At 38.0% G+C, this 16,391-nt stretch overlaps 1 protein-coding gene and 1 long non-coding RNA gene across 6 annotated transcripts in view; one reads left to right on the forward strand and one right to left on the reverse strand.

Annotated features, from left to right (window-relative positions):
• Positions 1-16,391, reverse strand: part of SORBS2 (sorbin and SH3 domain containing 2) — a 188,027-nt gene that overhangs the window by 128,480 nt on the left and 43,156 nt on the right. The gene's annotated exons all lie outside the window — the stretch shown is intronic.
• LOC144230128 (uncharacterized) overlaps positions 1,153-16,391 on the forward strand; it is a 102,832-nt gene continuing 87,593 nt past the window's right edge. For 2 of the 3 annotated variants that reach the window (XR_013334700.1, XR_013334701.1), the window contains exons 1-2: positions 1,153-1,216; positions 3,331-3,504. This is a non-coding gene — a long non-coding RNA (uncharacterized LOC144230128). Of the gene's footprint in view, positions 1,217-3,330; positions 3,505-5,532; positions 5,666-16,391 lie in introns of those variants that run through there. The other variant, XR_013334702.1, reaches the window with a different exon arrangement.

The raw sequence follows: 16,391 nt of genomic DNA on the forward strand, positions 1-16,391 counted from the left end.
ATTCAGTCATGAGGTGGAGTCTACAGAGATCCCACCTGCACAATGGCATCCTGTGGCCCCACACAGGGTAGTTAGGGGAAGGGATGAGTATTACAGATGACTAAAGTCAATACATTTTTTTCCTTAGGAAATAACAGAGAGGCGGTCAACTTTACCAACTTTGCCACGTAGGCAGCTTTATGAACTTTTAGCCCTTAGGCCGCTGTGGGAAATGTAGCTGTTGTGGACTAGAGTGCAAGAGAAAATCAGAGTGGAACAAGTCAGTGCCTTATAACTTGATCAATAGAAACTATAATCATGATCATTTGCTAACTGGCTCCTTATCATTATATTTCAGCCTTACCTAAATTAATATTGTCACATGTTCATACAAAACACCATTATTTGCCTTTGTTGTATTCTCATGTGAAACTGGACAAACATCATGATCAGACATGGGCATTGATTCCAAACAGTGCTGACGTAATTCAGTGAAATTTGGAATTTCACCACCACTACTACTCAGGATCTGAATTTCCAACTCCGTAAATGTGACAGAAGAGCTACCGCCTATCCTAGGTATTAGGAAAAGATTACTTTCTTGGTGGTACCAAGTTTCCCTATTTAGTTGTATATATGGCCGATTTCCCATGTTACACTTAATTTCCTTTAGTTTTGTTAAGATTATGAACAATAAGGTACTGCTTTATACAATTAACACATGCATTTTAATGATGTGTCTTCAATTTCTTTCCAAAAGAGTATCCCAAATAATTGGAGGCGCCAGCAGGCTGGGCTATAGGGCATTTCCGCGCAGAGTCTTACAGTAAACCTCAGAGCGTGCCACCGGCCTGCTAGCGAGCCTCTGACGCTGCACTTGGTCTATACTCGAATCTTACCAATACACTGGGCTGACGAGGTGTAGAATAATAGCAGATTGAGCAAACCTAAGGTTTATCTTTATATAAATCTGCTTTAGGCTCTTTTCTATCTCGTCAGCACCCAGAACTTGTAACCTAAAATTTGCACAGAAAGAGGTTTGACAACAGCTCTTTGTCTGTGTTTTGCTTTCCTTCATTTCAGTTACAGGGCCCGTCGCGCTCTGGAAACAGGTGTTCCTCCTTGTGACGTAGCCTCAGGTCAACGGTCGCCTCATGTTACGTCACACGCCTGCGTCAGTCTCCTCACTCGGTCTCGTTGGGTGGGCGTTTAATCGTCTCACCTCAGCGCCGAAAGGGTGAGTGCAGCACAAGAAGATGTTTTGACAGAGAGAGAGAAAGAGACCACGTTTACATAACTTTTATTGCAATATGTGGTTATAATTGTTCTATTTTATTATGGTTGTTAATTTCTTTATGTGCCTCGTTTAGAAATTAAACTTCATCGTAGATAACGTACGTATAGGAAAAAACCGTGTGTAAGGTTGGGGGCTGTCCGGTGTCAGGCGTCCACGGGAGGTCTGGGATTGCACCCCCTGAGGATAAGGGGGGATGTCTGTAATACCAGCTTGCTAACTCGGTGTCTCAAGTCATTTTAAACTTTCGCTTAAAGGTCATTTCCAGAGCCCCTGACTCCATGAAAAAATAAGGAATTGTGGTTTGGGGCCACAAGTTAAAGGCTTGTAAGTCATCATTTTAAAAAAATAACCTACTTTACAGTGGCATTTTTCAGGATAGGTTTTAGGAAATATCAGAGTTTTCTCGTGTATATACGTGAATTTGTTGGCAAATAAAAACAAATTTATTTAACCATGGGCTTTATCCTGCTTTTGGAAAGCATGCCTACATAATTTATCTGACTGAGAGAGCGATATTAAGAGTAAAAGGGGGTGTCATTAATATTAATGCTGACTTCACAGGGATCAAGGGGGATTATCCCAGGCAATAAGGCAAAAAGGGGATGATTTAACAAAATTCACTCTGTTTTAATATTAATTTAGACCCTAGCAACGCACAGCTGTTCTCTCCAAGAAATATTCCTGCATTCTAACAAAGAGATAACAAAGTTGCGAAAAGGCATGTAACAAGGTCAAAGGGAGAGATGTAAAGCAAAATAACGTAATTTTTCGGGGTAAGGAAGAAAAATTTTTAAATAAATCCAAATTAATGAAGGCTGAAAAAATGGGACTGACATTTTAAAATCAGAAAAAGCACTGGTAACATTAACTACTTTTTTTCCTAAGCCCTAATTTACCGGGATTAAAAGACATTCCTCTGAATTTCAAAAAAAAAAAAAGTTTCATAACAGTAAATTAAAAACTATTTTTATGTAATGAGCCGGAAATATCTGGGGCTCAATGATTTAAAATGCCAAGAGACAGAAGATGTGGAGAGAATCAAAATCCTCTGGAAGTATGCAGGAGTTATAGCTTTATTCATGTTTCCCTCTCTTGGCTATGAATGGATTAAGGACACAGCTCATAAGTAATAAATGAATTACTATTTATTATTTATACATTTATTTATTATTTATCCAGTGCTCAATAGATAAATGGCAAATACTAACTGCTCAGTAAATGTTTCTGGGATATGTAATAGAATATATGTTTTTAAAAGACTAGTCATGTTCCCTCTACAAAGTCCCATAAGGCCAGTACAGAAGAATGCTGAGCAAACCAAAAATTACATTTTTTTCAGTCTGCTCCAAATGAGGATGTTTTTCTCTATGCAAAACACAGGCGAGAGACCTAAAAGAAAGCAGTCTTCTTCGTCTTCGTAGTAAATAGAAAGAGACACAATTTCTCCATCATCAGATTTTGTAGAAACAGTATTTGGGAGCTAATGTTTCTGATCCAGCTTACGATTCTTTTCAAGACCTGTAGCTTCACCTTCTGCCTTGTTTCCTGATGAACAGATGGGATTGGCACATGATAATGTCTACGGAAGGGGCGGGCTGGTGTGGTGATCTCGAGTGCAGATTTTGGGCCCAAGCCAACTGGGTTAAAAGCCCATTCTCCCATATCCACATGGATAACTTCAGGCAACGTATCCTCTCTCTGAACCCAAAAAGCTTCTTCCTCTATAAATAGGGTAACGATGGTGCCAGCCTCTAAGAGTTGTTGAAGGAGCCAATGATTAATATGCACAAAGTACTTAGAAGTAGGTCTGGCACGTAATGCCACAAATGTTACTACTGCTGCGACTAAAAAACCAATGTTCCTTTGATGGTGATGCTTGTGACTCGTGACTGAATCAGCTCAGATATGGTTCCCTTTCTTGCCTTGGTCATTTGTTCAGATGAATTCTCTAGTCAGGTCTTCTCTGTTTATAAGCTAATTATTTTAGGAATGTACTAAATCTTGATTTGAAGACGTGAAATAAAACCTCCTGGAGTCACATTTGTTTCTTTCAGGCGCAGATGGCTGAGGAAAATCTGTGTCGATGGCACCTTTATTTTGTACGTTAAGGCTCTGAGAACAGCGGCTTCCTGAGACTGACTAGGAGCTGGTTTTGATTGATTGGTCTCGCCAGCACACCAGGCTGTGCCAGCAGATAAGAAGCCCACTGGGAGAAGATATCAGGGAAGGTAAGGAGGCCATGATACAGTCCAACCCTAGGCGACAGATGTCCCTTTATATGAGAGAGTTAGGGAACCAGCTTGGGGAAAGGCAAACTGTCGAGCACCAAAATGATCTTGATTACTAGTGACATTTCATTGCAATTAGGCTTTTAACAACAGCAAAAATAGATTATAAAACTCTTCGGGTTTTTTTCACATCCAGCTGCCCATGCTTGGAATATTTTAGTGTGTGTTCTTCCTGCAACACCATCAAAAACAGGTTCACTGTATTTGCAACATGCCAAGAGGAGTTAATGGCTAGTGCAGGAGTTTTCCTGGCTTCAGAGTTCAAAGTTATCTGCACTCAGATTCAGCCACACAAATTATTCCCTGAGAGTAATCTTCGGTGAGTTGCTAGGAGATGACCAGTTTATGTTTTCCTTTGATTATAGGGCATAACCACCCCACTGTCAGAATGCCAAAAGTTAAAAAAAAAAAGAAAAGAACAGAAAGAAAAGGCAGTGATTGCCTAAGAATAATTTTTTCCTGTTACTTGCAGTGAGATATTGAAACCTGTACTCTTTTGCATACAGGGAGATTAAAGGAGCCAAAAAGATCTATGTAGTATAAGAATTGATATCTGAGGGGCGACTGGGTGACTCAGTCTGTTGAGTGTCTAACTTCAGCTCAGGTCATGATCTTGCAGTTTGTGAGTTCAAGTCCTAGGTCGGGCTTTTTGCTGACAGCTCAGAGACTGGGACCTGCTGCAGCTTCTGTGTCTCCCTCTCTCTCCACCCCTCCCCTGCTTGCACACCCTTTCTATCTCCCTAAAAAATAAATAAACATTTTGAAAAAAAGAAGTGTTAGTAAGACCAATGGCATGTCAATGGTAGTGAGCATGTGACCAGTGCTTAATAGATATTTGTTTAATCAAACTAAGTCATAATTTTTTAGTAGTTTCTTAAAAAATAGTGTTATGCATAGGCATTGTGGATGGCTTATGGTTTAAAAGAAGTGGTTACACATATTTGTAGGAGCCTGACATGGGTCAAAAGAGATAAAGGGCCAGCAACGGAGGAGTTTAATTAAGCTCAGTCTTCTGGAGAGAGGTAAAATAAAAACAGAAAAGACTATAACTCTTCTGGCCCCAACACCAGGGCTCATTTCCTGATGCCACACCATCTCCTGTGTATACGGTTATGTGATATGTAATTGTGTTTCTGTGATAGCCAATATAGTGGTCAAAAGTGACAACCTGGTTTTAAATAATAACACCTTACTGGCTATGTGAATTAGATTGAATTACCTACATCCTCTGTGCCTCAGTTTCCATTACTATAAAATGGGGAAAAATCATAGTATGTGCTTCTTAGGATCAATGTAGGAATTGATCTATATAATTACAGTGAAATAATATATATAATGTACTTAGAAAATAATATTCTTAGCGAAGTGCCTGGTACAAAAAATTGATTAAGGGGTCATAAGATAAGCTATCATTTTCACTATGATTATTAGCATTATTAGTGTTATTTTACTGCGTCCTGAACAAGTTAGCACCACCCAAGAGCTTGAGGATCAGGTACATGAAACTTGAAAAGGTTGAGAAGCCACAGGTTTGGATAAATAGTGTAGATGAACAAAAGCAGGAAAAGTTCAAGGAAGCAAAGAGAAAGCTGAGATTTTCTTAAGTCTCGCCTTGTTAGTTGTGGATTACCACACTATTCTCAATCGTTCGGTGTATATGTGCCTCGGGCTACCTAAGACTGGCCACTTATTAAGCATATCCTGTGAACAAGGACATGTGTGCTTATGACACTTAAAGTCATGTTTGCCTGAGTGTTGAGCAACAGAAGGTACAGTCCTCTGGGGTTTGGGAGTTCCAGGCTCTGGTCACTAACTGGGTGGGTTTCCTTAGGGACCTCTCTGCCTTTGTGGACTTCCATTTCCTCATTGCAAATGAGGTAGTCGGACATTGTTTCTTTGATCTTCACAGTTTTGTAATTTTATGATCTGTCTTTATAAGAGCAGCGTGTGCTATATTTTCCTTTGCAGGTTAGCTCTCGGCAAGTCTGTCGCATGGAAACCCAGAGTTATAAATCAGAAACAGGGAGATGATCTCTTTTTGCTCTGTAAGCGAGTAATGCCCTCTACAAGTGGATTCTCAGATCCTGTTCAATAGCAAGATCACCCCATGACTCTAAAAAAAAAATCTGTTTTACAATAAAACAGTTTATCTGTTGCCTATTGTATAAAGAAAGGTATGTGATAGAGTTGTTTAAATGGTGCACTTAAAAAATTACTCTGGGAAATCACTTTCTTAGAGAGAGATTACCAAAAAAATGAAAAAGGAAAATTCAGTGTTTCTGGTTTGGAGAAACAGCAGGTGCGAGTCACAGCTCTGGTACTAAATCGAGAAGGCTCTGAGGAGAATGACGTAAGCAGACTTGCCAGTATTATTTTTGTAGAGACTCTCAAACCAGCATGAACTGTACACTAATCAATTATTAAATGTGATTCAGGCTAGGGCAGTCTATGCTGACACAATTCAGATACGTTTTTCTCTCCAGCATTCTGTTATCAGTTTTGTGATATATAGAGTAACCGTTATAAGGATCAGTTTCTGCAACTCCATCCCGCAACCTACTTTTTTATTGTACATAAACCAGATAAGGGGGAAAAAAGGCAAAGGGAGAAAGTGCCATGTTTCAAGCCATTTGTCTTGATATTTTAGTGACAGGCTTAATCTAATTAATTTTATTTGGCTCTGACTAGCTTGGCATAAGGTGTTAGCTTTCAGCTGCAAATGAGTAGCACTTGACAAGGTGAGAAATCCTCCTTTGATTGTGAAATCATCCAAGATGCATTTCTAATCTGTTTTGAAAATGAAAGCCCTAGTAATATGTGACATAAAAAACAACAAAAACCCTTCTTTTCTTATACGTAACAGCTGAGTTCTGCAGGGGAGGATTATAGCCTGGTTACTACACGTGGCAGAGATAGTTGTCCGCACACACCCAATCTTTCCTTCTTACCTTATTCTGGAAGTTTTAACTGGGCACATGGCTTTAGCCAGACAAAGATGACATTTCTGTTTCCCTTGCTTTCCTACCAAATTTTGGTTGGTGAGTGTGAGAGGAAATGATGTGACTGCCCTCCAAGGATCTGTGGCCTTAAAGGAAAAGGACATTCCTTCTGCTTTCTCCTTTTTGGGGGCTGGAATGCGGACCTGGTGTTAGGCTCTGGAACAGCCATCTTGACCATGAAAGGGAAGCCGTGTGTTGAGTGTGGAGGCAGGAACCTAGGTCTCTGATCATTATGGAGCTACTCCTCTTGTATTACCATTTTGTACTTTTACGTGAGTGGACAATAAATATCTCTCATTTAAGCCTCTATTGTTTTTGGATCTCTGTAACAGGTCTGAGCTTTTATCCCAAGTGAATGGACTGTGACATTTGGAATCAACACGTTACAGTAATCTCATTCAATTTATGCATAGTTCAAGGAGAATGTCTGTGGTTTTATAGTAAATTTTATTTTCCTTATAACTGTCACATGTTGAAATGTTGGCTGGTAAATATATTCCTGGTGACACCATAACCCTGTGCTTCCTTCAAAAATCTTATTTGCTCCCTCCATTCCTCCTTCTCTCCTTTCCTTCCTTCCTTCCTTCCTTCCTTCCTTTTTTCCTTCCTTGAATGCTTTATCATCTCCATTGGACCATACATTCCTTTACAAGAACAAGACATACATTCCATGTTCTGTAGTTTTCTATCCCAAAGACTAAACACAGAGTTTCACACATTGAAACAGTCCTTGGTGAGCCTTTGTTCAAGAAATACTCAAATGGGGCACCTGGGTGGCTCAGTCATTTAAGCATCCGACTTCGGCTCAGGTCATGATCTCACAGTTCGTGGGTTCGAGCCCTGCTTCGGGCTTTGCGCTGACAGCTAGCTCAGAGCCTGGGGCCTGCTTCAGATTCTGTATCTCCCTCTCTCTCTGACCCTCCCCTGCTCACGCGGCCTCTCTCTCTCTCTCAGTAATAAATAAAACATTTAAAAAAAAAGAAATACTCAAAAGACAGGCACAGACCTGTAGTAATTTTCAACATTACCATGCATTTAATTGAATTCCTGAAATGAGCAATTTGAAAACAAATGCCTAAATTATATGTAAAACTTAATTTCTAAGTTTCCAGACAGAACTTATTAATCCCTAATGATAACAATACATTAAAGAGAAATTTCAGTAGATTTTTAAATGATTCAGTAGCTCAGGAAAGAGCCTCAGGGACAACAAATGGTAATATGATATATTTAATAAGTTGGAATTTGTAAATCTGTAAAGCCTTTAACTATAAAGCATCCAAAGCCAAATATTTATCCCCTTATTGATCATTTCTAGTAAAAATTAACTGAAGGTTGAGGGAGCCCACACCATAAAAGACAAAATATCCGTGGAATGTATTATAGGAAGTAAAATTATTTATTCTGTAGTTTAGAAAATAAATGGGAAAAAAGCCTTAAATTTGTCATTTTTTCCTGAGTCGATAACAATAGATTCTGATTATTCACATATGATGTTAACCTCTTTACCAACGAGGGGATCTCTACAACCAGTTGATGAAGCAAGTTTACCTTGTACGTAATACATTGTGTATGTAATGCCTTTTGTCTTTATAATGCAGAAATAGGGACATGTCGTTAGCATTCCTGGACATTTTCTAAAAACTTTTCAGAAGCGTGTATCTGCCAAAAAAGGCGAAACCTTCCTTGTATCTAAGAGGATGGACCCGGCTTGCAGGCGTTTGTTGCTAACCCACCTTCTGTGACAACGGTACCAGGTGCCAGAAGACATTTGTTTATTATCCTTTGATTTTGAGACCTGGAGACTATATTTCCTGAATTTTTGAAAGATATTTAGAGTATCGTTTCAAAGATAAATTACTATTTTTTCACAGTGGAGATATTGATAAATCTGTCCCTTGGACTGAGGCATTGTGGGATGAGGAACACGGAATCAGGCTTTAAAGGCTCTTGAGATTCTGAACTTAAATGATATCACAAAAAAAAAAGAAAGAAAGAAAAGGATAAGCATGTGAGGTGAAAGATGTGTTAATTAACTCCATGGGGGAAACCTTTCATAGTGTGTACATCAAATCACCATGTTGTATGCTTTAAATATCTTATATTTGTTAGTTATACCTCAGTAAAACTGTAAAAAAAAAAAAAAAAAAAAGCTTAGACGTTAGCTAAGGTCTCCAACATTGTCTTATCTGTGTGCCTGTAGGCATGTCACTTAGTCTACCCTGGCTTCCATTTTCTCCTCTTTGCAATGGGAATGATGCTAAACGTCTTGGTCTATCTGCCTCATGTGATCACTCAGGCCAGTAAGAGAGAATCTAGAACAAAATACACCTTGAATGAAAGAACGAATTGCAATAAAAACTAACTTCCTAATTCTCCTGCTTTTTAAGTGTGATGGGAACATTTGATGTGTTATCTATTTGTAGATAATCATCAGATTGACTTTCTGTAAGAATACAGAACAGGTAGCAGCGAAGTCTTTTGAGACATGTGTAAGCAAATCCTGGAGCAGCCAGTAAAAGACAAAACTCTTTTCTCACATTCAAATGGAATTTTGATCCAGATACGAAATGTAAATGAGGCTGGGAAGCAAGCACTATGGAGAGAGTTTTTTGGTGTAACCAGAAGATGAACCCTAGACCACAGTTTCAAAGAAGCCAAACACTTTACTGTAAAGTAGAATAAGAAAATACCAGATCTTTATGCAAGAGCTAAATAGTTTGTGTTTAAAAATGCTGTGGAAAAAAGGGAGGGGGGGAGAAAGAGCTGTTTTAGGAGACTAAATCAATCACTTGAGGAAGGGCCCTGCTCCAGAGAACTGAGGTCTTCCTCTTAGAAATTATAGACTTTTGTTCCTTGTAATTAGGTCCAGTGTTACTCAACTTCCAAATAATTTAGAGGAAACTATTATGTGAGATTATAATTTTCCTCCAAAACAACCTTAGCCATGTGTAGCAAAATGTTGTAAGGGAGGAAAATGAGAAGTTCTTTAGCTTTTAGCCAAAACAATAATTTAAGCCCCACATCATTATAAAAATGGGTACCAATGATATCTGTGAAAGGGTCATGAGTTCTGTGAGAGATGTTAGAACTAATCACACTTCACAATAGCCCTCAAAAAATAAATGAAAAGGAGATCCTCTTTTATCAGTGCGGGGGAGGGCAGATAGGGTGATGAAACAGCGTGATGAAAGGAATAAGCTCTGTCTACTTATCTGGAGAACGTTGTCAGGGATGTATGTTACTTTCTGGGTTTTGTTTTTGAAAAAAAAAAAGAGAAACATCCAGGAAATTCTGACAAGATAGGAGAGTTCCTAAGTCTTTTGATCTCAAAATGATTCTTCAATCCTAATCAGTTAGGAGCAATTTATATTTATTTTAATTATTATTACACACATGGGTATTTAATTAGAAAACGACATTGTTTGGAAAACTGTTTCTGCAATTTAGTCTAACTGAATTTAACTTGAAGCAGCTCTGTTGCCTTTTTGGATGTTCCTGAGGTGTGAAAATCCTGAATGTCACTTGGGATTTTGCAGAATGGGCATCTACCATGAACCGTTTCTGGCATCCGATTTGCGGTAAAACATAACCAGGGCTGGATCTGTAGTTATTCTGGGTCAGAATTTTGAACAAGTTTTGAAAGAGTAAGACTTGAATAAATAATAAGGGACCTTTCCCTTCGCCCCTTTTTCGGCCCTAACAACTTACTTCCTTTTTCCTTTACTAAAGCGTGAAGTATTGATAATACTATTGATAGTCAGTGTCTGTTAGCCTGACCTTTGGCACCTCTTTAATGTTACCTAAAACTCTACCCAAAATGGGTACCCAAAGTGCAGGAAAACAACCAGTTTGCTAAGGTTTAGTATAATTTAGTTTAATAGTTGAAGTGGGCCAGAGCTGAATCCACCTCATCATAGGGGGAAGGAGAACATCTGAGAAATTAATCAATCCCAGAGCCACTTAAAGACATATTGTATTTTGGGCACAACTTTGGTCATAAAAGCAAGCACCTGAAATAACACAGATACCTGTTTGCTGTAGCCTAGCAGCAACTTCACTGAAAACAGAAAAAGACTCTTGCTCCATCTCCTTTAAGAACTTTGAAAACAGTCTTATGTTTTTGGAGAATAAGTACCAACTTAGTTTGAATTATGGGTCACGTAGAATGGGTATGTTTTAATGAGCTTAAACCTAAGTAACATATGTTAACAGAGTGATTTATTTCCATGAGGATCATGAAAACATAACTGTGAGGTTTTGAGGGAAGCTAGGAGAAAAAAAAAAAAAAGACACAACATGCCAATACAAAGTATGCTCAATACCTATAAAAAAAGCAGAGACACTGGTTTGCTTCAGGCAGATTCTGAGCCTTATTCTGTTCACTTCCTTAGAGTAATTTCCAGTGTTTGTTAAGGCACAGAGAATTGGGGGCTCCACGTGGGAAGTGTGTCTTTGGAATTATGTAGTGCTTCGTTTACAAGCATGTGTCTTTCTAGTTCAGTTATCTCTGTAGTGCCTTTGAGGAACCACTGGAGTTCATAGCAACAGAGAGGATGTTGACCTAGCTTCAGTGAATGTCAAGGTCCTGGGTCATAAGGAATGGAGATAGAGCAGCTGTAGTATGTTCATCGACTCCAGCAGTGTTACAGCTGCGTATTTACAACCACTTTACTTAATTCACCCTGTTCTTGTTATGCCTTGTACACAAAGTGCAGATACGTGAAAAGGAACTATTTTCATGGTTTTTAGTATGTTTGTGAACACCTGATAGTCCAAGTCATTTTGCTTCTCTATTGCATACACCAATTCCTTTATTCTGAGAAGTAAGATTTTCAAGGTTTCAAGTTCTGAGTTCACAATTCAAGCTTAGTATTAAAAAGATCTTGGTTTCCTTGACTTACATATAGCTGCTTTGGCTCTTTTGAGGATGCTTGGGTATTTTAGGTTAAAAAAAAAAAAGGACACCATAAATTTAGACCTTAAGCAGTGCTAGGACAACTTTTGTGTGTTTTTATTGAATACTTGGGATAGTTTCATGCATAGAGAGTGAAAAAAAAAAACAGCGGCTAGTTAATGGTCTTCATAGCTTCCAGAAGGAACTAGTTATCCTCCAATAACAATTATCTTCTGGGGTGCTGTGATATTTGCAGAATCTTAACCTTTTATTTCCTCAAATCCTAACCGTTTTTCAAGGCTTCATAGCCTCTGAATTAATTTCTCTTTCTTTATGTGTTTTTTAAAATGTTTTTAATCTGTTTAAACCCCATAACACACATTTTATCTTCTGCGATCAAAAGTAGTGTCTCAAAAAATCATGCATGTATTTCTCATGGCCTCGAACATGGAGAATGATTCTCAAGCCACCTTGTTCATATGTCCAGCGTACTGACTATAATTACTTTTCTGGTGTTCTCAAAATGCTTTCTTGATTGATACTAGAATACATCTTCCCTTCATGCATGTCTGTCTGTTTCAGAGATGAAGAGATTTGAGATTAAGGCTAATTTCCTTTTTATCCTATATTTCTCATTGCATCCAGTTCAGCACCTGGCATATCTTATATGCTCAATACATTTAAAAAAATAAATTAGGTATAAGATTGTGATGCCAGTTTAAATTTTAATGGAGAGCCTTTTTTAAGGCAGTTACAGTAAATCTTTGACTAATTCCATAAAAAGATTTAGACATCTATTTTTGAGCATTTCTCCTGTTAATATTTTACAATGAACTTCAGCCTTCCGTGGGTCAACAGCTACAAACCACTATAAACTGCTATACCCCAGTAGTTACAAAACAGTGGGAATTACTCTGCAAAAAGCACCGTGCTGCAGAGATTCGAGCTTGGAATTATTTCCACTGGTGCTGGATATTCTAGCTAATCATCTATAGTCAAAGGACAAGCTGCATTTGACAAAGCTTTTAAATCATCTACACTCAAAGGAGAAACTGCATTTGACAAAGCTTCTAAATGTTGGTCTCTGGCTCCTACCATGTAAAAGTCTATTCCAGAGGATCAAACAAGATATAGCCTCCTAATATAGCCTCTAGCCGTTCTACCTTGAGGAAGTTCTTTAATCTTTCCAAGCCTCAACTTCCTTCCTTCCTTCCTTCCTTTTTCCAAGGAAAATGATGTATAACAATTCTGTGGTGAGAATCCCAAGAGGTAATTAATCAAAATTCTAACTTTGTGTTTGGATATCACTGATCACGAAATATCAGCTCTTGTTTTTATTATGATTTTTCCTGTTTTTCATATAGTACTTATATCCACTGCTATTAATTTCAGGCTCATCATTTCTTTCAATTTCATTTTCTGGGGGGCTCCTGGGTGGCTTAGTCGGCTAAGCATCAGACTTCGGCTCAGGTCATGATCTCACAGCTCAGGTTTGAGCCCCGTGTCGTCAGGGTCTGTGCTGACAGCTCAGAGCCTGGAGTCTCCTTCCGATTCTGTGTCTCCCTCTCTCTCTGCTCTTCTCCCACTTGCAATCTCTCTCTCAAAAATAAATAAAACAAAAATAATTTCATTTTCTCAAAAAAGTTATCATAATAATCTTTTCATTGGTTTTTCTTTCTCTAGAAAAGTCTCCAATCCCCCTTTCTCTCTCTTCTTCCTCTCCTCTCTCCATTGGATGGTACAGTTGTTGCAAGGTCAATCTTTCGAAAAGGAACAGTGACTTCACATTATCTATTAATAAATTCCAAGTCAAGCCCGGCACAATATGTTCCCAGCCTAATTTTCAGGACGTTATACTCTATTTCCTTCCTTATAGTCTGTTCTTTAGTAAAATTGGACTTTTTGTGGCTTCTTTTTGTGTGCATTTTATGCTTTAGCCTTCATTTGTGTTTTATGAGGACGTTTTCACTGGGAGTCTGCCGTGTGTCCCACATTGTTTTGGGTCTTAGAGGTGTCAAAATAATCAAAACAAGTCCCTGTCTCTCGAGAGCGCATGACTGGAGTGGCATGGCAGATAAGATTTTGAGTCACACTTTTTATGATATGTTTACTCCATTGGGGTTACTCCTAGTTACTCTTAAGATCATATCCATTTCTTAGAGGCTCATCTCGAAATGAATGGCTTGTTCTCTTATTTAAACAAACGTACTTCTTTGAGCCACTTCATCTTGTCTTAGTTTGTTATTTGTTATTTTTTTTGAGGGGGACCATACTTTATTCACTTTTGTATTCTTCATTATGAATTATAAATTGTAGGCTTTCAGGAAATACTTGCTGAATTATTAAAGCAATAATTATTCTATTATTAGTAGCAGAAGTTGATTTTAAATAGAAAAATACCCGAAGTTTTCATGGTCATTTTTCTAAAGACCTGTCCCTCCCCCAAATATGCAATCTAACAAAGTTTACTTGTTAGGAGCTGCTTAAGCTGAACAATTGATAGTTTTAGAAAACACATTTAAAGAGATATTAGGAGATTTATACACACACACACACACATACACACACACGACTTAGCTTGACTGAGTAAGGAGATTGCATGCTTATTTTCTTAATGTTCTTGTGTTGTTTGTCCTACAAGTATATATCATTGGTATATTAGAAAATTATGGAAACAGATGCAAACAAAATAGAAAGACATAAATATAAATATAAAGATAAGGGTAAATATAGTATGGGAGCCTGGACATTAACCAGGGATTTCAGAAATAGAAGTATTAGAAATGCGTCTGGGACGAGGGTCTGTTTTTAGCACATTTGGACACCCATCTTTAAATATGAGACACATTTCTGGAAAGAACATAGGGTCCTGTGAATGAAGTATTGGGTTGCCTTATATTTACTTGAGGCTACTACGGGGAATCAACAAAAGTGTGAAGGGAAAGCAAAACCAAATGAGTTTCGTTTTAGAGATATTAAATATGCTTGTAACAGATTTAGATCCCTGAACAGATGCTTTCACAAAAGCGGCAGCATCTGGAAGTACACACACATGTTCCCCTCTTCATACTCCTTGGCATTATCTCCATGGTTACTAAATGAGTCACTCATTTCTATCAACACTGATGTGATAGAAATAGCTTCATCAAAGCCAATTCTCTTCTCTTGTGGAAAGCGGACAGATTATTAAGGAATGTCCACAATTTGCACGAATGATCCTATTACTTCTTTTTTTAAAAAAATGTTTATTTATTTATTTATTTTGAGAGAGAGCACATGAGCGACTTAGGCGGGAGGGCAGAGAGAGAGAGAGGGGAGAGAATCCCATGCAGGCTTTGCTCCATCAGCTCAAAGACTGACTCAGGTCTAGATCTCATGGACCGTAAGATCATGATTTGATCAGAAACCAGGAGTTGGATGCTTAGCCAGGTGCCCCATGATCCTCTTACTACTACGGTCACAATTGCAGCTAACTTAAATAGGTCCCAGAGTCAAAATATCGTGCTAAGGACTTACTCTCAAAGTAATAGTACTCACAAGAAGTTAGGAAGATTTAATAAATGCAGTAATTGGCTTTTTATGATACTGCATTGTAGAACATTTTTGATGAGTCAGTCTTATTAATTTGAATATTTTTGGTTCTTTGAAATTAGTGAAAACTTAATAATTTTGTTACCAGATTACCAAATTAAGGCCTTTATCAGAGCATACCTACATTAAAGAAGAAATGCCTGAGAGATTCTCTTCAATAAGCTTCTTTTAAAATGTGTTTATTAGGAAATAAGCCTTATTTATCTAGGTTATTAAACCATTATGCAATTAATAAAATTTGATTTCCAAATAATGTCCTGTGATTAGGCTTATTTTATTTTAATAAAGCCAGGTTTTCTACACATTTTAAGATAAAGCAAGAAGAAAAACCTGTTCAAGAGAAATAACTAAATTCAAATAAATCACCTCAATCACGGTTTTGAATTACTGGTTACAGTTTATTCCTGAATCTACTCTAGGCAAGTTTCATGCTTTCTTTGATGAATAACTCTTGTGGGAATATGACTGGCTTTTAAGGTTAAACCCATCCTGGTGGTGTAATCCTTGACTAGGGGTCTGATTAAAAAAAAAAAAAGACTTGAAATATACGTGGTCAGTTTCTTATAAATAATTTGAGTTTTCATGAACGTATGGAGGATAACTTTTGTCAACATTATTAGAATGTTCAAAAGAAGATTGTTATTCCAAAAACAAAGTGCCTGTTTCCTAGGTCTGTGGGCCTATCCAACCGGCCCAGGAATAGGACTCAATTAAGTTCTCTCTGCCATGTGGAGACCAGAGATCTAACATAATGCCAAGAACCATATTCCCTCAAGAAGGCTCTTTGGTGGTGTGGTGGAAAGAGTACGGTCATGAATCCAAGCTTTTAGGCTCTGGTTCTATCATCTGTCACCTGCCATTTGTCATACAAATGTTTTCACCTGGCTGTGGGGTTGATAAGGACCCTTGGCTTGCCAAAAATCTGCATTTGTGGTTGGGGGTCACTTGAAAATATTTTGCTAAGGTTCTGTCTTTGTCATTCTCTCCAACTTTGAAAAGGTGATGAATCTTGTGTTCTAGGTAAATACCAGTGAATACTTTCTTCACTATTGCTACCTTTTGAGCATTCTTATCTCTTATGTGGAAGTCGATAAGACTATTTTTGGTGACTAGTGAAACCATAGGGCCTTATTTCTACATCGGGTTAATCAGATGCCTCCTGCATTCACCTAGCCATCACAAAATGATGGACAATAGCACTACTTATGTTAATTCCTAATTCTAAAGTTAATCATGGTGATTTTCAAATCAGGAAGAAAATAAATTAAGATGCAATGTTATTTACTGGTGTCCTGGGAGGTGTCACAGGTTTGTCATCAAATCACACTCTTAGTCTTGGG

The sequence above is a fragment of the Crocuta crocuta genome, unplaced genomic scaffold (assembly GCF_008692635.1).
Source record: "Crocuta crocuta isolate KB4526 unplaced genomic scaffold, BGI_CrCroc_1.0 scaffold90, whole genome shotgun sequence".
In the NCBI taxonomy this organism is placed as follows: domain Eukaryota; kingdom Metazoa; phylum Chordata; class Mammalia; order Carnivora; family Hyaenidae; genus Crocuta; species Crocuta crocuta.